Here is a 24,731-nt window from a genome sequence, read left to right on the forward strand (position 1 = left end):
AGTACCATTCTTGACCGACCTTTGGTTTTACCCTGCAGGGTGGTCTGCGGATGCACCCCACATTCGTCTTTGCGTTCCATAGTTACGGAATGGGTTGCCACTCATGCAAAGGAATGCCTCGACCTCAATCTTGACATTGTTCAGGGGTTGCCTTACATCCAGGGTCGGCTATACTTACCTCCCGGAGAAGCACGTCTTCGTGCTTTTACCTGGTCACACGACTCGATTTCGGCAGCTCATCCCGGTCAACAGAAGACTTTGGAGGCTATTCACCGTTGGGCTTGGTGGCCCTCGATGTCTAAAGATGTCATTGACTACCTTGCCTCCTGTTCAGTCTGCTCCCAATGCAAAACTACTCGGTCCAAGCCCATGGGCCTCCTACAACCGCTCCCTGTGCCACATAAGCCGTGGTATATGGTATCCATGGACTTTGTAGTGGACTTACCTCCTGTGAACGGCTTTAACACCATCTGGGTTGTGGTCGATTATTTCACGAAACTGGCCTTATTTGTTCCCTGTATCGGTCTCCGTCTGCCCCAGCTTTGGCGTCCCTCTTTCTTAAGAACGTTTTTAGGTTCTTTGGCCTTCCCTCTATCATCGTTTCAGATCGTGGGTCCCAATTTACGTCACGCTTCTGGAGAGCCTTAACGGCGTCGCTTCAGATCGAGGACCGTTTCAGTTCGGCCTTTCATCCACAAACGGATGGCCAGACAGAGAGGGTTAACGCCACCATGGAACAGTATCTCAGGTGTCTCTGTCTTCAGTTCCAGTCGGATTGGTTGGTGATGCTCCCACTGGCTGAATTCGCATACAACAATTCCTTACTCTTAAACTCTTCTGGTGTTTCTCCCTTCTTTGCTTTATACGGGCAACACCCTCGTTCCTTGCCTCTGGATCCGGCTCTTCCAATTGATAACCCGGCAGCTCTGGATTGCGTCCGGAACATGCAGACGGTGCATGACTCAGTTCTTGGACACCTATTGAAGGCTCAGAGACGGGCCAAATTCTATGCCGATAAGCATCGGATCCCTGCACCCGATTATACGGTAGGCATGAAGGTATGGCTCTCCAGCCGCAATCTGAACATACCTGGCAAACGTGCGCTCCTTCCGAAATTTGTGGGTCCCTATTCGGTGACGGCCGTGATCAACCCGGCAGTGGTGCGTCTTTCTTTGCCTTCTTCGTGGAAAGTGCATCCCGTGTTTCATGTGAGTCTGCTGAAAACATGTATTGCCTCCACCAGGCTGCCGGCTCGTCCTTCTCCAGTGCACGTGGATGGTGACCTGGAATATGAAGTGGCTGGCATACTGGATTATCGTCTGCGCAGGGGTCGTCCCTTCTACCTGGTTGATTGGAAGGGCTATGGTCCCGAGGACCGGTCTTGGGAGCCTTTGTGCAATATACATGCGCCTGCCCGTTTGCGCCGTTTCCATGCCCGTAGGGGGTTGGCGCCGTTTTTGGGGGTGGATACTGTTACACCCCGCCGTGCACATCACTCCAGAAGACGGGCTTGTTCTTTAAAAGGTACGCACAAACATGTTTTCCTTCCTTAAGGTATGCGGCGCTTCATTCCCCCATTCCTTTCACAATGGAGATTGCGGCAGGGATTGAACAAACTATGAGTACCATGATGCTCCACTGCACTATCATGTGCCCTGCGCCTCCAATCACCATGCTCTGATGTTTTGCTTTCTCTTTCGGATAAATGCAGTCTTTTCATTCAGCTCGCTGCTTCTGATTGAAGTTGCTGACGCCTTTGAAGTTTCGTCTTCGTCCTTTCTTGATAATCTGGAATTCTTGACCTTTGCCTGCCTAACGGACCGTCTTGTCTGCTGCTTTGTACTTTACTGCGAGGTTAGTGTACCAGGACCTATTTCTTGTTTTCACGGACTGCCTTGCCAAATCTATTTTGTACTTCTGCTGCCCGCACGTTAACAGGACCCTTTCAAGTCTTGCTCCTAGCCCCGAACAGCACATCTAACAGGATTACCGTCTGGGATTCATTGACATTTCTATCAAGTCTGAAATTGGACATTGTGAATTGTGTTTACCTTTCTTCAACAAGTGCACAGGGGGACGCTGCGCAGAGTGTGCACCAACCCGGAACTAGTGCGCACACACAAAGGTCACTGCAGGATTGTATCGACTAAGAGACAGCTAAGGAAGAAGGTATGCTTTACCGGCATGGACAGCATGATCAAGAACACGCTCAAATTATGTCACATATGCCTTCGCCTACAACCGCATACGGCTCGTGAGCTGTTGCAGATGACGTCGCTACCTGACCAGGTCTGAAAGTGGCCATCGACTTCTTCGGGCCCCTCCGGTCAGGTGAATACATACTGGTGGCCCTGGATGAGCACTCCCGGTTCAGAGAAGTGGAAATTCTGCAATCCATCTCACCCACCACCATGATCCCAGTCCTGGACAGGATGTTTTCATTTTACAGCATCCCAAAAGTGGTTAAGTCCGATAATGGGCCTCTGTTTACGAGCTGCAGCTTCAGGGATTGTGCTCAGTATATGCGTATTCACCACAGGAAAGTGAACCTGCTATGGCCTCAGACGAATGGAGCAGTTGAGCGGTTCATCGCCAATGTCAAGAAGGCGGTGAGAGTTGCAAACAGCACACACAAACTGCTGGAATAAGCACTCTACCAGATCTTCCAAGACTATCGCAATACTCCACACAGCTCCACGGGAATGTCTCCTGTCGAACTGATGTTTGGCCGCCCAGTTTGCACAAGGCTTCCCCATGACACTGGCCGTGGGAGAGTGAGTGACCACGATCAAGAGAACAGAGCAAGGAATGAGGCAGCATATGTGAGAATGATAGAGTATGCCAACCACCATCGAAAGGCCCATGGCATCCCAATTCCAGCTGGGGGAAAGTGTCATCATAAAGCAGACAGTTACGCACAGGGACATGCCACCATTTGACCCACGGCGGCTGGTAATAACAGATAAAAATTGATCCATGATCATTGCGACATGTGCTGACAAACGAATAACTCGAAACACCTGAAAGTCAGCACAAGTCGGACCTCGCTGTCTACGGGGCCCGTTGCTCGAGTTATCTGCCACTGATTGCTGGAGGCAAAAAGAGAGTGGGTAATTCATCTGCCAGGTTATGAGGGCATAAGCAGCACTTCCTGGACCTTCTGTTGTACCGGAGTACAGCCATTGCTTTGTTGTGCCCTCCCGCTCCTCTTGTGCGAATACCAGCGTCTCCGTTGCTAAGCCACGCTTGTGGCCACACCTCCTTGCCTCTGTTTCATTCACCTCACCAACTCTGACTTCAATATTACATCCGTCCTGGGCAAAGCCCAGGCGAAGTCAGGACAAGACAGACCTCGCTGTCTGCGGCTGTCCGCGGTTGGGAGCAACTCTTAGCGCTGCCATCTGCTTATAAAGCCAGCCTCTCGACGCAGCTCATCGCAGTCTACCCTGTTCTTCCAATGCCAGCACGACCAGCACACTCATCTGGATCTTATCGTCGCTCTGGCCCCATGCTGGTAACTCTTTTCTACAGCCTGACCATAAACTCAATGCCACCAATGGTTTGCTCTGATGTACTGCAATTTTTCACCTCTCAAACCTACTCAAATCTTATCTATCCCCCTCGTACTCTAATCCTCTTCTAGTTGACCTGGGCTTATGGAATGCAAGATCAATTTGCAACAAGTCCTCTTCAGTACTTGACTTATTTCTAAGACTCAATTTGCACTTTCTTTGCATTACAGAAACTTGGATTCCCCCTTACAATAGCATTATTATTGCTTCCTTGACCACCTCCAAGACTTCCTTTTGTCACACACCGTGTTCTTCTGCTCGCGTGGAGGCATTGGTATTTTATATTGTGCACATTTTTTAAGTGCTTCTTCGTCCTCTTCTTCCATTCCTAGTTTCTCTTCTTTTGAATTTAAATTCACTACCTTTTCTAAGCTTTACCCTATTTCATTCCTACTATTTATCGCCCCACCCCAATGTTGGCTCATTTTGGGAAGATATTGATAATCTGCTTTCTATTATTCTTCCATCCATTATTGCTCTTATACTCTCAGACTTTAATATTCATCTTTTCTCTGTTCACTCTTCTCTTCCATTCCTTGTTATAGCCGACTCTTATTTCCTTACATCGCTCTCCACACCTTCTTCACATATTTCTGGTTCTTGCCTTGATCTTATTTTTACTTCTTCCTCTCTGTCCACATTTCATGTCTCATCTCTCCCTGTTTACCTTTCTGATCATCATCTTCTTTGTTTCAATTTTTCCCACATCTCCAGTCCTACCTGCTCCTTTTCCTTCCCCTTTTCCAATTCGTCTGCGCAATCTGCAAATTTTCAATACCCCACTTTTTGTATCTTCATGTATCTCTACTTTACCCCCACACTCTACTTTTTATGCCTTGTCAGCTGATAAGGCAGCTTATGTTCTCTTTTCTTCACTTTCTTCATCTCTTGATACTCTCTATCCTACTTCTGTTTTCGATCCGTCTTGCAAACCCTCAGAGCTTTGACTTTCTATTCATCTCCAGTCCATGTGACGTGCTCTGTGTTGCCTTGAAAGAAGCTGGCTCAAATCTAGGTCTGTGGGTGACTATAACTCATATTCATCATATCATTCCTTGTATGATTGCCTTCTTTCTGCTAAACAATCCTATTTTTCTGATCTTCTTCATGCACAAAAATGTCATCCGAGATGCCTCTTCCAAACTCTCTCATCTTCTTTCCCATCCTACTCCTGATCACTCACTTAACTCTTCTCTATCAGCTTCTGACCTAGCCTCATTTTTCTCCTCCAAGGTGCCTTCTCTTTGCCTTGCAATTGATTCTTCTTCTTCCTCTACATAAACAGTAAATGTTCCTCCTATTCTGCTATCTACTACTTTTATTTCTCACTTTACTCCTATTACCAACGAGGACACTTCTCTTTTGTTGACTCAAGCTCATCCTACTACTGCACCAACTGATCCAATTGCTTCAGTTCTTATTCCTAAAGGCTATCCCTCTCTCATTTCTTACCTCACATCTTTTTTCAACATTTGTCTTTTAACCTCTACTTTTCTTTCTTCTTTCAAACATGCTTCTATTATTCTGCTTCTAAAAAAGCCTTCTGCTGATCCCTCTCTAGCATCAAACTTTCGTCCTATTTCTTTTCTACCTTATCTTTCCAATTTACTTGAGTGCCTTGTCTATTCTCAAGTCTCTAGATACGTGTCTAATACTTCGATTCTTCCCCGATTTCAATCAGGGTTCCCACCCCTGCATTCCACTGAAACAGCCCTTAGTATCAGTTTAAAATTCTTTACTCACAGAACACTACTCTAAGCAGTCCTCTTTTCATATCTTATTAGATCTATCCACTGCATTTGTCACTGTTGATCACTCACTTTTACTAGCCTCTCTTTCATCCTTTGGCTTTACGGTTCTGTACTTTCCTGGTTTAGATCCTATCTGTCTCAATGGACATTTTCAGTTTCATGGGGAGGGACAACTTTGGATTCTTTTCCTCTTGCTCTTGGTGTCCAGCAAGGATTGGTTCTTGGTCCTTTTCTTTTTTCTATTTATGCTTTCACTTTGGTTGAAGTTATTTCTTCCTTTGGTTTGTCAAATCATTTGTATGCTGAGGATACTCAGCTTTTTCTGTCTTTCTCCTCTTTTTCAGCTGATATATATAATCAACTATCCTCCTGCTTACTGGCCATTAAATCCTGGATGTCTTCTTATCATCTTACACTTAATACTGCTAAAATTGTAGTATTTTTTTCCCATCTTAAACCATTCCCTCGCCCTTACCTACTCTTTTTATATCTTTTCATCCAGCCAAGCTTCCTATCTCATCTACTGCCTGTAATCTGGGACTTTACTTTTATACTGCCCTATCCTTTAAACACCACTTTTCTATATCGTCCCACGCCTGTCGCTTTAATCTATTTATTATTCGAAAAGTCTTCTCCTTGACCTTTGATGCTACCTAAGTACTGATAGCTTCTTTAATTTTTTCACGCTTATTTTACTGTTCTACTGCACACTTTGGTGTTCCACTTACCCGACTTGTCCCTCTGAAATCTGTCTTTAATGCCGGTATTCGTGTAGTTTTCTGTCTGGCTTCACGTGATTCCATCTATTCTGTCCTTCTTACTCTTGACGGGCTCTCTTTTCAATTTCAATTTAAATTCAACTTTTTATGTCTTGTCTTTAAATCGCTTCATGGTCTTGCTCCTGATTATCTCTCCTCGTTGATTTAATTCTATACTCCTTCTCTCCGCTCTAGTTATTGTGCGCAGTCATGTTTTCGTACATTTTCTCATCTCCTTTGCACTGGAACACTCTTCCTCTTTCTCTACATTATATCTCTGTCTATTCAGTGTTTCGTAAATTGCTGAAATCCCATCTACTCCAGCAGGGTTGATAACAAGCTGATTCTACTGAAACTCCATACTACTGTACTGCTTTTATTGTGCTGATTCTATGTACAGCGCTTTGAATTAAGGCGCTATATACATAGCAAATAAATACAAAAATAAATACACCTCTTTCTTCCGGAGAGTCAAGGAGAAACCTTGTGAAGAATCGGAGGAGAGGAGTGACTATGAGGAAGAGAGGAGGAGTGACTACGAGGAAGAAAGGAGAGAGAAGTCTAGGGTACACAGGAGATGACAAGGCTTTGGCACCGGAAGGAGTAGTCGAGCACAGCAAAGAACTTCCCTGAGCTGATAGGCAACCGTGCCAGACCACAAAAAGACCCAGAAGACGGACTGAAGAAATGGGGTAGGACATTGTTATTTTGGGAGATGTAATGTTGTATTATGTATTAGACATGTGACGTGGGGACATGGGGATCCACCACATACATGCCAACCCTCCCGATTTAGGCAGGAGCCTCCCGATTTTTCAAAGAAAAATATTGCCATATTTCACTTTCTCCCACCTAAAATATTTCTTACTCCAATGCATTCCTATGGGGAAATTAACTTTTCCCGATTTCTCTGAGGAAATCTCCCTACCAGGGTCTTCAGAATGTTGGCATTTATGTCCCCAAGGCCATGTGACCGCATGGGATGAGGGAGGGATGAAGAGAAATAAACGGGAGTTGATGCCAGATCCATACATGCCAACATTCTCGGGCACCTGGAAGGAAGATCTTGCCCCAGAAATTGTGAGAAAGGAATTTTGATATTAAATTATATTGAGGATTTAAATATTTTAGGTTGGAGAAAGTACAAAATGCCAATATTTTGAACTGGAAAATCGGAAGTCTCTGTGGGGATGTCACATGATCGCGGTAGCGCGATCTCACGAGATCTTGATGCAACGGGATCTCGCGAGCCCGCGCTCCCCGAGAGAACGTTGGGGAGAGAGAACTTTGCCACCAGTATTGCCGGAGTGCCAGATCAAGAGGTCTGTACACAACGCTGCTCCTGCTTAGGAGCTACTATGAATGAGGCCCATAGAAGTCTCTACAGTCCAGCTTCCAGGGCATAAGTCCAATGGCACAGGAGGCCACATGGGGGCTCTGGAAGTTTACAGCGTGCCATCCATGAGCACACCCTGCCTCCAGTGAAGTAACTGGGAGGCTCAGACTGGAACTGTGAGTAACTCCCCTGCCCTGCTCAAGGACAAGTTATACCCACCAGTTTGTTTTGTTAATAAAGATAGTTAAGACCCATCTGACCGTCCTGTCGTCCTTAGAGGCCACTACATAATTGGCGACGAGGATACCAAAAGACCCACTGAACTCACCACCATATTCCAGCACAAAGGCCTCCCCGAGGAAATTGTGACGGACAATGGAGTCCAGTTGGTCTCTCCAGAGATGGAGAAATTCATCTACCTCAACAACATTTGGCAGCCGAGAGCAAGTCTCTACCACCCACAGGCCAACGGCCTGGTCGAGAGGGCGAACCACTTCATCAAAGGGGCGCTGCAACTAGCGCATGCCTCGGGCCTAAATCCGTACAAGACGGTCAAGGAGGCTGTCGCAGCCCACCTCATCACCCCCAACGCCGTCACCAGAATTTCACCTTTCCATCTGCTAAGGGGGAGAAGGGCAGCATCCACACTGGTACCACCTTGGCTCCATCAAGTGAGGGCTGACGAAGATGTGGACATGGAAGATGTGATTTTCCGTATGCAGCGTAACAAAGAAGCCATGAAGGCTCAAGGGGACATGCGTCGAGACGCTCGCCAGACAGCAGTTAACAAAGGTGACCTGGTAAAGATACGTCTCCCTCACAAAGACACGTCGACTGCTCCAGATACAGCAGTCCCATAGAAGTCATTGAGAAAGGTCAAACCACATCTGCACCAGCAATGGAAGGAAATGGAATCTAGAAAGGGTGGCCATGTACCGCAGAAAAGAATCCGTTGAGCAGCCACACTGGGAGACCGGAGGAGACCCAGACCAACAAGAGCCATCCGAAAACCCTCACCAGTCAGGAAGAGATGCCTTGGAGTCACCCTACGGCAATGAGTTCTCAAGTGTCCACTCCCCAACTCCACTCAGGGAGTCACAGCGAAGGGCAAGACAAGGAGAATCTGAATCACCCGCACCTCCCCAAGAGTGCTCCCGCAGCCCTGCCCCGTTTCCGGATCAAGGCAGACCTCAGAGAGAGAAAAGGAAACCCAGCAAGTTTGCAGACTTTGTCATGGAATGACTTTCTATCCTTTTCCCAGCAAAGGAGGTGTGTGGGGACGTCACGTGATCACGGGAGCGTGATCTTGCGAGATCTTGATGCAACGGGATCTCGCAAGCCTGCGCTCCCCAAGAGAACGTTGGGGAGAACTTTGCCACCAGTATTGGCGGAGCGCCAGACCAAGAGGTCTGTACACAGTGCTGCTCCTGCTAAGGAGCTACTATGAATGAGGCCCATAGAAGTCTCTACAGTCCAGCTTCCAGGGCATAAGTCCAATGCCACAGGAGGCCACATGGGGGTCCTGGAAGTTTACAGCGTGCCATCCATGAGCACACCCTGACTCCAGTGAAGTAACTGGGAGGCCAAGACTGGAACTGAGTAACTCCCCTGCCCTGCTCAAGGACAAGTTATGCCCACCACTTTGTCTTGTTAATAAAGACAGTTAAGAGCCATCTGAGCGTCCTGTCGTCCTTAGAGGCCACTACAGTCTCCTGCCTAAATTGGAAGGGTTGATGTATGCAGATAAAGTATATGTGTGGTCCTGATTATTGGCGCGGAGCCCAAGTGCATGGGGGGGGCGCACTAGAGTGCAGAACAAGCAGGAGATTTCAATTTACCCACTGATTTGAATTGGGGTGAAGAAAGTTCTAGGAGAAAGAAAGGCAACATCTATGAACATCTATGAAACATAGCAACATCTTTGTCTATAAAAGCGTGAGCTTCCCTCCTAAACAAGCGGTTTGGCATGCATACTTCACTGCACATCACTCCACATTCTGTCTACATCCATTGCCCCTTTGACATCATTCCTACTGCATTACAACACTACGCTAACCAGTGCAAGTTTGGATTGGAAAACAGGTGATTTAAAGGAACCATTTCGCTCGATTTTATCCACGCAGCTACCTGCAACATGTTCTCTGTTGGTAAGTGTCATCTGAGCAGTCCCTTTGCAGTGTAAGATGCAAAGAGCCAGGACACGACCTGACGTGTGGCGGTCACATGATGTAAATCGCACCACTAACGTCCTTTCCTCTAACGGGAACTAGTCACTGCCGCCCGACAAGGTACTGTGCCGCTGGGATTGGAATCTGCGCTGGGGCTCTGACTGCTACCCTGGTAAAGGGGTCGTCGGCACGAGGGAAGGAGCCAGGGGTGGACAGCGGGCCCTGGACCCCGCAATAGACACTGGTGAGTAGGGGTGGATGAATGGATGGGCCTGACCTCCGCTGTTTGAGACAGGTCGACTGGACTGGGACTCCCAAGTCTGCAGTTGTGAGGGATTGACGCTGGGAACATCCAGCCGTCGCTTTCGCCACGCCTATGTCCAAGTCAGGTTAGGGTGGGCTACTCCGTACTCTTTTCCGCGACCTGCAGAGTCTACATTGTAGTGCGTCCACTGAAGGTAACTGTTTTAATGTACTTACTGGCCCATGAGAAAAGCACGATGTTTGTTAGCAGACGCACAGCTTCTACAATATATTGTTTAAAGTGTAAATATAAACAGGCACTGGCACCTTCCCAGGCAGGTTGGCCACGCCTGCTGCTGTCATCGTAGATGGGTTACCCCTCCCCTTAGTTTGCTGATGCATACCGTAGAGTGGATGGGAGTAGGGGCATCTGATGCACTTGATAGTGTGTGCCCTGTCAGGTGATGATCTCACTGTTAAATAGATGTTTTTTTGGGATCTGATATGTTTTATTATGCTACATGTGCTGCATTGTCAGGCTTATTTTTTGTGAATTGTTAAGGTGGGGGTTGAAGGAGCCCGGGGAAGCAGTTCTCGTAGCAGTGTAATCTTGGCGCATATTTCCACCTGGGGGGCAACGGAGGGGGGGGGGGCGATTAGACTTTAACTTCGGGGGGCGAAAGGTAGCCAGCTAACTCGTTAAATGTTGGGTGAGGCTGATTTCAGAGAATGTTGGGCTTTCTCCGCCAAGGCACATTAGTGTCAAGTAAGCAGTAAATGAGGCAATTTGTAGCACATCAAACTACAGCCAATGTCTCGAAGTAAAACATAATAGGATTGAAGGGCAAAATGCACATTTCTATTGATACTTGCCCCCTTGGTAATCCTGTGGTTGGGATGTGGTGTGTGTGGTTGGCTTTGTCAGCTGTTAGTACATTGTCCATGTCCAGCTGCATTGTAGTATAACGCTGTTTAAGACTGTCTCCCTACGGTTGGCGTTTTCTTTTTATGTTAAGCTATTAGACTTCTTAGATATAAACTCGGCTTTATTTCGTGAGTTGTGTTCTTTCTGTGTGCAAATAATCAAATGTGGTTTTGGCGCCATCATACTCCTTTTACACATTCCATTGAGCCTCCTCTGGTGAAGCTTCGAGTGAAAAGCAGCCATAACTCCCCACTTCAAATCTGAAACCAGGTGCTTAAGGACTGCTCTGAGTTGTTTTCTCTTATTCTTCCTAGGACTCCCCTGACGTGCAAATGCAAACATCCTATCACGATTTCAAGTGCCTGAAAAAGGTTCAGTTGCTAATTGTCGGCATTTGTCAGCAGTGCATCCACAGGTACCATGTATCAACGAAGCCCTGTTCTGCCTGTGGACTGCTCTTTAGTGACCGAGGTCAAGTTAACAAAACCTAAAATTTCAGAAGAGTGGGGTGCGGGCTAAAGCCCCCATTTGCCCAATGGTCGTTGCGCGCCTGATTCTACAGCCTGGCACGAGACAAAATGGCTTATAACGTACCTTCAGCATTTTATAATGATATTTACGTGTATGTTTTCAACAAATAAATAAATCGGTAATGAGTTTCCTGAAATAATAGTATTGCACGTTGTATTCTTCGGACGAGAGCCTGATAATATTCAATAAACTACTCTTTTTCGCTGGATGTTAAGTACTGATATTATGTTGTCAGACGACTTAAACTCTTCAAAAGTGTACTCACTATTAAGACTTTGATTAAGTCAATTAATGCAGTACGGTAATAAAGGAAATGGAGTTGCAAAGAACAAATAAATTGCAAAGTACAATGATGAAGTAAATATAGTTGTGGGTTATTTTGGTGGACTCCTAGCGCGACAAGGGTTAAGTAATTAAATCTGAACAAATTATTCTACTGGTGACCTTCTTGTTTACCATAGAATTAAATGCCAACACACCAATTGCGCCAGTTAATATTGAATTTAATCACTGGTCATATCTTCCAGTTGGAAGTGTATTTAAACACTGGTGTACTGTCCATGAGGCGACATGTGTTTCAGCACTAGGCCTTCTTCAAAGCCGGACAAATACTTCAATAAGAATATCAAAGAAACATCACAAAACATGTAATACATCATATGGTCATACGGCACATGCATATACATACAAAGAAAAAGTGAAGACCAACAAAATTGCATGATTTTTTGCCCAAATAGAGACCGAGAGTAAGGGGGTTGAACCAGGCTAGGATGAATCAGGTTAAAAAGAAAACAATAGTATAAATACATAAAAAAAGAGACAAAAAGACAAATTCAATTTAGGATCTATAGTCGGTAGTCTCATTACCAAATCCCATCTTGTTTAGTTATCTAAATAATTAATATTCCTTCATTAGATCAAGTCTTCAAACAACTAGTTTCTTAATAACATCCAAATGCCTATTACCATTCAGAAACAATAGTAGTTGGTCTTTACCACTTCCATGGTATCATTACCGCAACACATTCTGTCTAAGGCTTATCAAAGTCATAGATATTTCCACATTTTGTTTGCGACACCCATAATTCCCATTCAGAAACCATCAATTATTGTTCATTATATCACCACTTGTGAGAACATTTCTATTTCACCACATCATTTTAAAATAAACATCTAACTTACCCAAGAAGTCACTATTGAAAGTTCTTTTCACTTTTTAGGACTTCAGTAAATGGTTATAAGCCCTGTGCCTACAAACATTGCAGAGAAAACATCCCATTCATATTGTACTATCTCATTCCATTCTATATTTGTAACGCGCTAAGATAGCGCTCTTCTTCCTATTTGTAGCCAATTAGAGATGTAGAGCTTCCTTTTAATTTCCCTCATTGTGTTTAATCTACTTGCTCCAGTGCGCTAAACCTCATTCCATACCACATATATCAGCACTTGTAACTGCTAGTCTCATCAGTGCTATGCAACATTGTTTCATTTGTTTTGAAGCTTCCATTAGCCTCACGCTCGTTCTAAACCTCGTATTACACATTGTTGGCAAAGTTTCATTCAGTGTGTATATTATCAGCGTTCACCTTCTCCGTCACGAAGTGCGTGAGTTGATTAGAACTCCTTACTCCATTGGCGCATTTTCATAAACTTACTTCCATAAAGTTATTTTCAGTGTGTCCATTATCAACGCACTCCCTTTAGCTTTACTTCATTGCCGCGTTTACAAAAACACAAATTATACACGTTTGCCTTAATGCATGAAGTTTACATCTCCCTTTTACTATCGCTCTGTGCATGTTAAGCTAACAGAACATATTTGACATAGGGCCTCATCATGAGTTTGGCGGTATTCCGGCAGATTTTCCGTTAAGCGCTATTTGCATTACCGCCACGCTGCCCGGCAGAAAGAACGCCCAAGTTCGCGTGCACGCGCACAATGACGTGGCGTTAAAGCAAATAGCGCTTGGCGTAAAAATTGTCCAGGAACCTGTAAATCCATCGCACATTGCGCTACCATCGAGCCGCGGCTCTATTAGCGCACGGGAAATACGTCACCGCTGGAACGGGAAATAAAGTGGCGGCCATTTTCGAAGATCATAATCGTCAGAAAATCACAGCCTCTGCAAGCCATCTACCCCTGTAAACGCCGCTAAATGTCTCGGGAACGCATGAGGGGCAAGTCTGCCCTGGACACGGTGAGAAAACCAAAATTCAATGAACAGGAGCTACCCATACTGATGGAGGAAGCAGTGGCCCACCAGGAAGAGCTGGGCGAGGACTGCTGCAAGCGCTTCAATGACTTGCGGGACATAGTACGCGGCCTGCTCTCCCAGCACAGGAGTGCAAGCCTGGCAACTGGAGGAGGGCCAGCACCAACACCCAAGCTCACCATCTGGGAGGAGCAGATGACAACACTCATCGATATGGGCACCATTGAGTGAGTCGAAGTAGCAGAGGCTGGCACCGGCACTCAGGAAGCGGCAGGTGAGACCCCCACAAAAAATCCATGGACCTGTAAGGACAACGCCTCCAGACCCTGAGTGAATGTATGTGATTGAGGCACTGCAGCCACCCACAACTGACCCCTAGTCCCATGAGTACGTACACTGCATCAACGCAAGGCCCAGGGTAAAGACATCCATGGCACAGCAATGTAATGGGTGAGTGTGCAGTATGTCTGCTGTGCATCCCCAGCAGACATCTGAAGATGTCACGCCAACATGTCCAAGCAGTGTCCCTCCCCAGTACCACGTCCCAACTAGCACAACATGGGGAGTCACTAAAATGCAATGGCGAAGCATGATTGAAACTGTGTCCAAACCCACTGTAAGGAATGATATGCATGATACAAATCTAATCTGCCCTCAACTCGTACAACACCCTATGTACCCCACAGGCACGCAGCAGTCATCACAGGCCGACAATGATGAGGATGAGGCAACAACATCCAGCCACCTGACCCGGCGTGCTTCCACCAGCACCACCACCCCGCAAAGGGGCTGTGCAGAAAAAAAACATGACGCCAGACACATGCCACGTCACCCCACCGGAGCCCAACCTGTCGGGTGCAGCGTCCATAGGGCTACAGCACCACATTCCCCACCACGGGCACCCAGGGCATGGATGGAGGCACAAGTGGGTCTGACTCTGAGGGCCACACACTCACAGCAGCATGACACACTGCACTGCTATCGTCACCTGGCCACAGTGTCACACGAGTTGGCCACACCCCAGGGTAGCCCAGACCATGTGCCAGAGGATGCACCCACGTCACATGTACGTGTGCATCGGGCCTGCACACCTCAGCCAGATGTGGACAAACCATCATATGGCTCCCATGAGGAAAGTCACTCAAACCGCAGCAGCCCCATCAGAGGTGGCACCATGTCCCCAAACAGGCCCCCTCCGATCCCACGCTGCACCGTCAGTCCATTCACCAGCACACCTCCAAGACCCTATGTCACAGGAGAGGCAGTGATGGGGTGGCTGGATCGGATGGAGGTCCGACAGCGGCGCATTGAGGAAATAACGGAACACACACAGCACATCAAGGCCATCAGCAGTGCAATACGGGATGCTGTAGACACAATGGCACAAAACAATTTACGGACCCGTAGAGTCGTGGAGGGCTGCACAGCTGCCCTGACAGGTTTTTGTCAGAGGATAAGGGAGCTGTGCAATATCCAATCCGCACATGCCAAGCAGATGCGGGAGGCAAACAATCTGCTCTGCCAGCAGCTGCAGGTCACTGGAGCAATAACATGTGCCTCATCCACGTCCACTGAGGGATCCCTGGAGGCATCACCCATGCGACGTTCCCTGCTGAATCTCGCCCGCCGTTCACCGGTGGGACCCGGCCATGGAAAGCAGCCACATCCATCCTATGTCCACATGTCACAGTTCTGCAGAATCATGGGCACATGGACACATTAGCAGTATGTAGGGGTGTGCTGAGGGGGTGGTGGGATTGTGTGATGGGGAGTTTACAGTGGGCTGTGGGGATCGTGTGCTGGGGAGTTTACGGGGGGTGGGTTTGTTAAAAATTACAATAAATCGTGTTCGAAATTCATACATAGCATGGACATTCATGATTGAGTTGAAGTGCTCTTTATTCTACAAGTGGTATGTGTCAAGGGTTGTAATGCAGTGGGTCAAAAATAATTGTCAATCAAGGCCTGTCTGGCAACACTCCCTTCCCTCACTGTGTCCCTGTGTGCATGTGGCATGGCTTCGGCCACATTTTCATCATCACTCCCATCAGCATCAGGGGGCAGCGGCACACGCCAGCAACAGCAAATGTTATGCAGCATGGCACAGGTAAGTATGATATTGCAAACCTTATCAGGTGCATACATCAGTGACCCTCCCGTACGGTGTAGGCACCTGAATCGTGCACTCGGCAGTCCAAATGCCCTTTCCACACAGATGCGTGTACGCCCATGGGCAAGGTTGTATCCCAGCTCAGCGGGAATGTGTGGATGACGCACAGGAGTCATAAGCCATGTGTACTGTGGGTATTCAGAATCGCCTGCACGGGAGAAAATGTATAAATAAGGACTAGGTTGGTTCAGTGGGTGTACAAGGCTCAGTCATCAGTGACATTGGCAGCACAATCATGCATGCGTTGTGAAGGGTCCCGCTATCCCAGTGATATGTTGACATACATCCTTCACCTTCTAAAACATGCATGACCTGAGGTTTACATACAGCAGTTTATCAATTGATATGTGGATTCCTTTGTGTGTCACTCTATGTTCTACACGCACGCTTGTTCCTTATTTGGTTACTTTCATTGTGGTGTGTGTTGTGCTACATTAAATCAATGGACCATTTACTGCTTGCACAACCCCAGTGTCGAAATGCCACAGTACTCTCTCCATTATCACTGGATGGGGGTACCCTTATGTCTGCATGTTCAGGCGACACGTTGTTAGGGCATGTGTCATGTCATTCGATTATGGCTGCTGTTGCGTTTGCTACTTGGCACAGTCAAGTACAATTGGCCAGGCATGTGATTGCCCAATCAGGGGGTCAGTATTTTAGGGATGGTCGTGACTCCAACTACTTGTGTATGGTGGCTTTGTGTATGTGCCTGCATTTGGACTCGATTGGCATGATTGTCTGGTGGCCAGGGTGTGATGTCCCTTGTGTGTCAGGGTGAGGGGCAGCACTGCAGCACACACAAGATGCTTGGTGGTAGTTGTGCTTCCATATGTGACTGTGCTTTCACAGGTGTGTGACATTCAGACTGTGTTCTGCTGTGTTGAACATGTAGGAGGCACAGGCATGGGAATGTTGCAGTGCTACTGCTGCCTGTGCCTCAAGCTAGCATGCAGGGATTCCTCTGTGTATGCCTCCGCCCAGCAGATGCAATTTGGCATGCATTTGAGGCTAGTTTTGTACTCGCCCAACATCCATGTGTTTCGTCCTTGGTACCTCTCCACGTAGGCTGGCAGGGTACTGTTGCGCAGGACCATGGAGTCATGGATGGAACCTGGGTAGCGGGCGCAGCAATGGGTGAAGGTTGGGTTAGGGCTACACATCATCTGCACGTTCATTGAATGTTAATTCTTACAGTTCCTGTAAGCTGCCTTGTGTTGCCGGGGGGCTACTAGTGCTACGTGTGTGCAGTCCAGGGTTTCTATGACGTTCAGGGCTTGGGCAATGGCATAGAACAAGCCCTTGAGCTGGTTGACCTGTGTCTGCGTCTGTGGCTGGCCATGCAATGTGATCATTCACATGTAGCAGCAGTGAGTCCAGCACCTGACCCAGCACGGCACTGAAGGTGGACTGGGCCATGCCATGCATCATGCCAACAGTGTGTTGGTAGCTGCCAGTCCCCAAGTACTGTAGTACCGACACAAGCTTGACAATTGGGGACACAGCAGTGCTGATGGCTATACGGCTGCTAATGTCAGCCTGGATTGTGTCCAGCAACTGTGTGCTGGTTGCCCTGTCCAGCCTGTACTTGGTCACCAGCTACCCTTCAGTCAGGACCTAGGGTGTTGGCCTGAGCCTGGGGTTGGCTAGTCTCCTCCTCCTTCTCCTAATCCACAATTGCCCCTGTGCTCCCAGGGCCCTGGGCTGGTTCGCAGGCCTCTGCAGCTCCAAGCACAGCAAGTAGAAGTCATCATCAAGGCTTCTGGCTCCAAATGGCAACATGCGTATAGGAAGGGCTTGTTGTGCATGGGTGGGTCCTTTGTAGGCCTCAGAGTTTGCATTGGTTTCACCTGGGCACTTTTTGCTGTCTCCTGTGTTCTTTTACCTCCAGCATTTGGCTAGGGGTATTTTCGGCAGATTTTCTGCAGGTTTTCTGGCGGCAATAGCACCTACGCCAGACTCGTGATGGCTCTGTAATAGCGCGAATGGGTGCCAGCGCTATTACAGCCGGCTGTAATAACGCCGGCTGTAATTGCGGCGGCGGTATTTGTATTCGTGATCCAGTGGAGTGGTATTGGCGGCGCTATTACTGTTACTGCCGGATTTAAGGGTTACTGCCCAACTCGTGATGAGGCTGATAATCTTGAACTTAACTATTTCCCGGAGTTCCGTTCTCCTTGCGACCGCGTGAGTTAATAACACACACAGCCGCCATTATCTTTCCTTAAGTACGGTTGCTCTTGCCTTGATTGGTTACGCCTGGTTGCTATGATACCTGCCGCAAACAGCGGGCAGGTACAACCTACGCTAACATTCGCTCTTAGATAGTATTACAACTAATAAGTGTGTTGATGAAAGTTTACTGTAGGCTGAATCGGTTAATGTAAAAGCAACACTTATTATCCTGCCAAAAGTATAAGAACCAAAGCAAACTATGCTTGGATTTACTCATGAAGAGTAATAACTAACTATCATTAGATGTGACCCTGACTGTCTATTCTCATTCCTGCTGCTAATGCAGTACAACTTAGATCACTAAGCATCCGTGATTGATCTAACCAGAGTTCATTAGTAACAGTCAGGTTATAGGGTGTTAGAGCATTTTCTCAGAGATACCCAGTCGGTTAACTATACTTGATATAGAAAATAACTTTTGACTATGTTACATTAATGAGGATGAGAGTTTTGAGATGCAAAATGTGTTAAGTAAATTACAAGTTAAACCAATTAACTATGATGTCGAGAACTTGAAGCTAAATCCAAATTTAGTTTGTTTCCAGCCACCTGCTAGAAAAATCAAGTACGAAAAATACAAGTACCAGAATCCTTAGAGTCAATTAACTTGCCTCACCTGAAAAGGAAATGAAGACACGCCTGAAAAAGCAAAGAAACACAGCCTCCCTGAATATTGATGGAGTCATGAAAACGTGCGTTTGGAGGAGAAGCTAATGCAAGAAAACTTGACTGGCAACAGAGCGCCTGCCTTGTCCTCAATTTTTAAATCCAAATTCACACCACAGTAAAGTCAAGAACTTTTCATAGATACCTTTTCTAAAGCGGTAACTAAAGAGATCTACTCATTGCGGAAGAGTCTTAAACTTGACCAGATGAAAACACTCAATTATGGGAATCTGACACACTGAAATTCAAGCACTTGAAGCACTTAAAAAACTATGAGAAAATTGTTATCAAGGAAGCCAACAAAGGGGTCAATATAGTGATACAAAATCGTGAGGACTATATTCAGATGGCAAGGAAACATCTTGAGACCTCAGGCTATTACGTTACCCTGAAAACAAATCCCATAATTTTACAGGAACACATACTTAAATGGCATAGACAAGGTCTGATCACAGACAGAAAACGTATACTTGAGTATCACACTAAATATGCTCCTGTTCTGGCGAACCTCTTCATGGCAATGTTCGAAGATGGTTTCATGTATCCTTATTCTCAATTTATCAACAAAGTGTCCCTTTGGACTTGATATATAGATTTATTTGCAATATGGAATGTAACAGAAGATTTGGTGGAATTTACTAATGAAATCAACCAGAACAACATACAATATTCATATGCGCATTTGACACCGAACAAATGTGTTTCTTAGACTTGGAAATCTATGTGAGATGTAAACTTCGTGTGTGGTATTAACTCACACGGTCGCAAGGAGAAGGGAACTCTGGGAAATATGTAAGTTCAAGATTATGTCAAATATGTTATGAACTTAGCTCAACACGCACAGAGAGATAGTAAAAGTGAAATGTAAACCTCATGCATTAATGCAAACTTGTATAATTTGGCCTTTTTAAACAGCAATGAAGTAAAGCTAGAGGAAGCGCGTTGACCTAGGAGCATGTTGATAATGGGCACACTGAAAGTAATTTAGAGTGTATGCGTTGCACACATTGCAAGCAAAGGGCCTGTGAACGTGATGGCAGATGTTTTAACATGCTCGCCTTATTGCGTCCACTTTACAACTTCGAGTGAGCACGCTGATAATATACACACTGAATGAAACTGCGAACAATGTGTAATGCAAGGTTTAGAACGAGTATGAGGCTAATGGAAGCTTCAAAACAAACGAAACAATGTTGCATAGCACTAGTGCTAATATATGTTGTAAGGAATGAAGTTTAGCGCATTGGAGCAAGTAGATTAAACACGAGTGAATTAAGAGGACGCACTACACCTCTAATTGGCTACAAAGGAAGAAGAGCGCTATCTTTGTGCGTTTTATAAATATAGAATGGAATGAGATTGTACAATATGAATGGGATGGTTTATACCCATTTAGTGAAGTCTGAAAAACTGAAGAGAATTGTCATTAGTGACTTTTTAAAATGATGTTGTGAAATGGAAATGTTCTCACAAGTGGTGATATGATGAACAGTAATTGATGGCTTCTGAATGGGAATTATGGGTGTCACAAAGAAATGTGGATATCCATGACTTTGTTAAGCCTTGGGCACGAAGCGTTTTGGTAATGATACCATGGAATTGGTAAAGACCAACAACTATTGTTTCTGAATGGTAATAGGCATATGCATGTTATTAAGAAACTAGTTGTTTGAAGACTTGAGCTAATGAAGGAATATTAATTATTTAGATAACTAGTCAAGATGTGCTTTGGTAATGACACTACCGACTATAGATCCTAAATTTAATTTGTCTCTTGTTTTAGTTTTTATCTATACTATTGTTTTCTTTTTAACCTAATTCATCCTACCCTGGTCCAACCCCCTTAATATCGGTCTCTATTTGGGCAAAAACATAATGAAATTTGTTGGTTTTCACTTTTTCTTTGTATATGCATGTGCCGTATGGCCATATCATGTATTGCATGTTTTGTGATGTTTGTTTGACATCCTTATTGAAGTATTTGTCTGGCTATGAAGAAGGCCTAGGGCCGAAACAGGTGTCGCCTCGTGGCTGGTACCAGTGTTTAAATACACTTCCAACTGGAAGCTATGACCAGTGATATAAAATCAATTTTAACTGGCGCAATTGGTGTGTTGGCATTTAATTCTGCAATGATGGAGTGTTTTAAAACAAACAAAAAAAGTTCAGGAGATCTCCCTAGTTATAGTGAACAGAGGCACTCTGAGAGGGTAGCCAAAACCCAGTCAAGGCGGCAATGGAGAGCAGTCAAGGCTGTTCTCAGACGTGTGAGAGTGGGGCCATGGGTCCCTACAGTGAAGCACACAAGAATTCAATTTTGATAGGAGTGTATACTAATACAGTATTTATTCTAGGTCTGTAACACACACTAAACATGAATCAAGCAGGTGGTAATGTCATACAACACTCAATAATAAACATATATACAGTCACCATAGGTTCTTAAAATGCATTCAGTGACTTAAATCAACAAAAGAGGTAAGATGAAGTGATATGTCATTTATAACGCGCCTGTACACAAGTGTTTCTAGGTGCGACAAGGGAGGGAAGACTGGGAGGACAAGGCAAACAATCTTACTAGGCCTTGTGTCATTAAGATTGTGCGAGAATGAGAAGTGCAAGGGGAAAGGCAGAGGGGATGGGAAAACGGGGCAGTAATGTTCTGAGTTTTGTAGCCAGGGTAACGCAGCTCTGGTAGTGCCAGGAGAACAAAGCACTGCAGGATTACAGTTACAGCCCCTAAGTGTGTGGTAGGCCTGGAGACAGTGTAAGGGTTACTGATCAAGAAAGAGCTTGGTACCTAGTGAGACTCTCAGGGTAGCCAAGCAACCACTCAGTACAGCAGACAGGTAGGTCAGCAGGGGGGGAGAGGGAGAGAGGGAGAGGGAGAGAGAGAGAAAGTATAGGAGAAGAGGACAGTTTTAAACTGTTTCTGGAACTTCAGGTGGATCAGCTCAAGTTTGAGAAGGGCAGGGAGGCGATTCCAGAGGGAGGCACTTGCAGAGGAGAGGAATCATGCTGCACTCTCTGCCTGGAGAAGTGTCTAACTCTTAGAGAGTTGGAGGTAGCTGAGCGAAGGGCTCAAAGGAAGGTATTTTGGAAGAGAGCATTGGATGTAGTGCGGGCCCCGGCCCCAGAAAGCCTTGTGGACCATGCAAAGGGTCTTGGAACTTGATCCTTGCAGCCACTGGGAGCAAGTGAGAGATTTCATGGCTGGAAAGATACAGTCCCTGGGTTTGAGGCCAAGGATAAGTCTTGCAGTCCGGTTCTGGATTAGTTGCTGAGGGCAGAGAGTAGAGGAAGGCAGATTGAGAAAGAGGCTGTTGAAGTAGGCCAGCCTAGAGAGAACCAGGGCTCTGGAGACAGTAAGGTTCTGGGGGAAAGTGAGAAAGAGAAGAGTCCCTTTTGAGGAGGTGCAGCTGGTAGTGGGACTTCTTGGCGACATTCGAGATGTGAGTTGAGAGTGGAGTCGAAGATGACACCAAGGTTTTTTTACCTCGTAGGAAGTTGATGGACGAGCGCTCAAAGCGGGCAGCCAGAGCAGGAGAGGGAAAGTAGGGGCAGGGGTCCCACTGAGAAGGATCTCTGTTTTACTGGCATTAAGCCAGAGATAGTTGGAGGCGCACCAATCCTGAATTGAGGATAGACGGTCAGGAATGAGCGAAAGAGGAGAGGAGGCTGAGGGGAGCCTGAAGGAAAGCAGAGTGTCATCTGCATAACACTGAAAGTTAGAGAAGGTAGAGATCAGGTGGGCCAAGTAGAGGTTGGAAAAGCAAGGGTGAGAGGATAGAGCCCTGGGGAACCCCACAGGTAAAGAGAGGTGGCAGAGAGATAGGGACCAAGTTGGACCTGGGAGGAGCGGTCCAAGAGGAAGGAGGTTGGTCACTTGAGGGCCTGATCCGTGATGCCCACGTCAATTTGATTAGGAGTGATGCAGTAAGATAGAACCAAGTCACAAATTATATTCTCTAGCTTTAGCAGTCCAATCCCTAAGAAAACTGGGGCCTTGTGCCCAAGAGTCACAATGCTTCTCCCCAGAATGTACCTGATGCAGGTAAAGTACTGTTGATTGTTCGAAAGAAGAGATGCAAAGGAAAAGAGATGCAAAAAAGTTTCTGTGTAAGTTCTTATCTTTCAGGTTTTACCGCTCTGGTGCAACGACCAATAAGCAGTGGAATGGAAGCACACAGATACTTGTTCTCAATGTTATCCTACGGAGGACAGGGGGAGACAAATGCTTTGCGTTTACTTGCCCCTCCTGAATCTGATTTTCCCAGAGCACTGGACGGGTCACCTGGGGGAGGGGGATACTTGGAGGTTGGATTTCCCGTCGTTGATTTTGATGAGCGGGGCCCAGGAGCTATGGGTGCAACGATTCACCTGTTTGGTGATAGAGAAATGCAGAACACACTGATGCAGCCCTCTAGGACACTTCACAGGACGGGGCAAGGCAAGTTCCAGCTACAGCCACTGCACGCAGATGACGACAGGTGTCCTTCCAGTCGCAGTTGTAGAGGTCCGTCCTTCCAAAGCAGGATCTCTTGAAGCTGGGAGGCGGACATTCGGCAGGAAGGCGACTTATACCACCACAATTTCCAGATGCAAACACAGATTGGCGACCGTTCTAGCGAGCGAGCCCACTGGTGAGTCCATCAGATGGTCCATTGACACTTCTGAAGGCTCAGGAAGGCTGGATCCTTGGGTCCCACCAGTCCAGGGGTTGAAGCACTTCACAGGGCTGTCGCAGCTCGGTAGTCCAACAAGGCTTCACTGGCCTAGATGCAGGAAGGAATGCTGGGCCTGTCTGACTCTTCTTCGGAACTTCAGTCGGCTATTCTTCTGATCATCCAGAAATGGATGCAGGAGTCATCATTTTATCCTAAATCCAGCCTGTCAGCAAGTCCAAGCCAACCAATGATAAGGATTTGCACCATTCAAACAGCCAGTAGTTGTCCAAACCGGGACAACTATTGGTTTCACTCATGCCTCACGCCTAGACTCTCTGATTCCAGGAATGTGGAATGGGAGTCCCACACCCTCTTCCTGAGCTACGCAAACATAAAGGTATCACTAGAGTTATTAGCGAACATCTTTTGTAGTGTATCTGTGTTATAATGCCATTGTACCATTACTTTATACCACATTTCCCCTCTGTTGTATGACCTTGCTTAATTTCAGTATTTTTCTCCAGAGCTGATACTCTGAGTACTGCGGGATCACATGCTTGAGAGTCTTTGCCGTCCCCCCCCACCCCATTTATTCATATAGGGCCAACAAGTCAAATGGGAATTTTTCATAGAATGATGAACGAAGACTGTTGTCGCCTGAGAGGTTATAAACTTTTCAAACCGGGTAAGTGATCGGGCAGCGGCTATTTTATTTTGTGGGTTAGAGATCCAGTGTCTCAACTGATAGTATCTAAGCCTCTCATCCTCACCTAACTCACATGATTGTTTACATTGCTCAAGGGATTTAACTTCCTGATCCTGCCTCATGTCTCTTATTTTTACATCCTTTCTCTTTCCAGTGGTGTGAACTGTGGGTTTCCAAATAGAGGCGTGAAAGGAGATGGGATCGAGGGTACACCTCCCCTGCGTTTTTAGTTTGTCGCAAGCATCTTCCATCCCTGTTGTAATGTGGCTTGTTTGCATATCTATTTTAGGTCTATCAGCTTTGCTGTGCCAAAGCACCCCTGGAAGTGGTATCCCCAACACTGCCCTATCCATTTTGGCCCATATCTTATCGGAGTCCCTTTTAGAACCATTCCTTAATAACCCTTAATTGTGATGCCTCATAATATTTGGCAAAATTCGGAAGCGCTAGCCCCCCACAGCACCTCACCCACCAACCCATTTCTTCTTGCTGCCATCCATATATTGAGCGCTACATGTGGCTTTTTGTTACTGTGTTAGTGTTTTTAAAGTATATTTTTGGAAGAGCTATTCGAAGCGCCTGAGAGAAATACAAGATCATTCGAAGAGTTGCATTTTTATGGTTGCTATCCTACCCAGCCATGAGATGTTGAGGGGCCCAAACTTGGTTAAATCTGCTTTAGTTGTTTTTAACAACGTTTTAAAGTTTGCCTCATACATCGAGTCTAATTTTAGTTATGGTCACCCCGAAATACACAATCCCCTCTTGAGCCTATTGACTCGTACGC

General features: G+C 46.2%; 1 protein-coding gene across 3 annotated transcripts in view; it reads left to right on the plus strand.

The window, feature by feature from the left end:
- Positions 1-9,665: 9,665 nt before the first annotated feature.
- CSNK1G3 (casein kinase 1 gamma 3) overlaps positions 9,666-24,731 on the plus strand; it is a 1,399,476-nt gene continuing 1,384,410 nt past the window's right edge. For 2 of the 3 annotated variants that reach the window (XM_069625586.1, XM_069625585.1), the window contains exon 1: positions 9,666-9,829. The gene's annotated coding sequence lies outside the window, so the exon portion shown is untranslated. The remainder of the gene's footprint in view (positions 9,830-24,731) is intronic. The other variant, XM_069625587.1, reaches the window with a different exon arrangement.

The sequence above is a fragment of the Ambystoma mexicanum genome, chromosome 6p, assembly GCF_040938575.1.
Source record: "Ambystoma mexicanum isolate Mex_15411 chromosome 6p, UKY_AmexF1_1, whole genome shotgun sequence".
Taxonomy (NCBI): Eukaryota; Metazoa; Chordata; class Amphibia; order Caudata; family Ambystomatidae; genus Ambystoma; species Ambystoma mexicanum.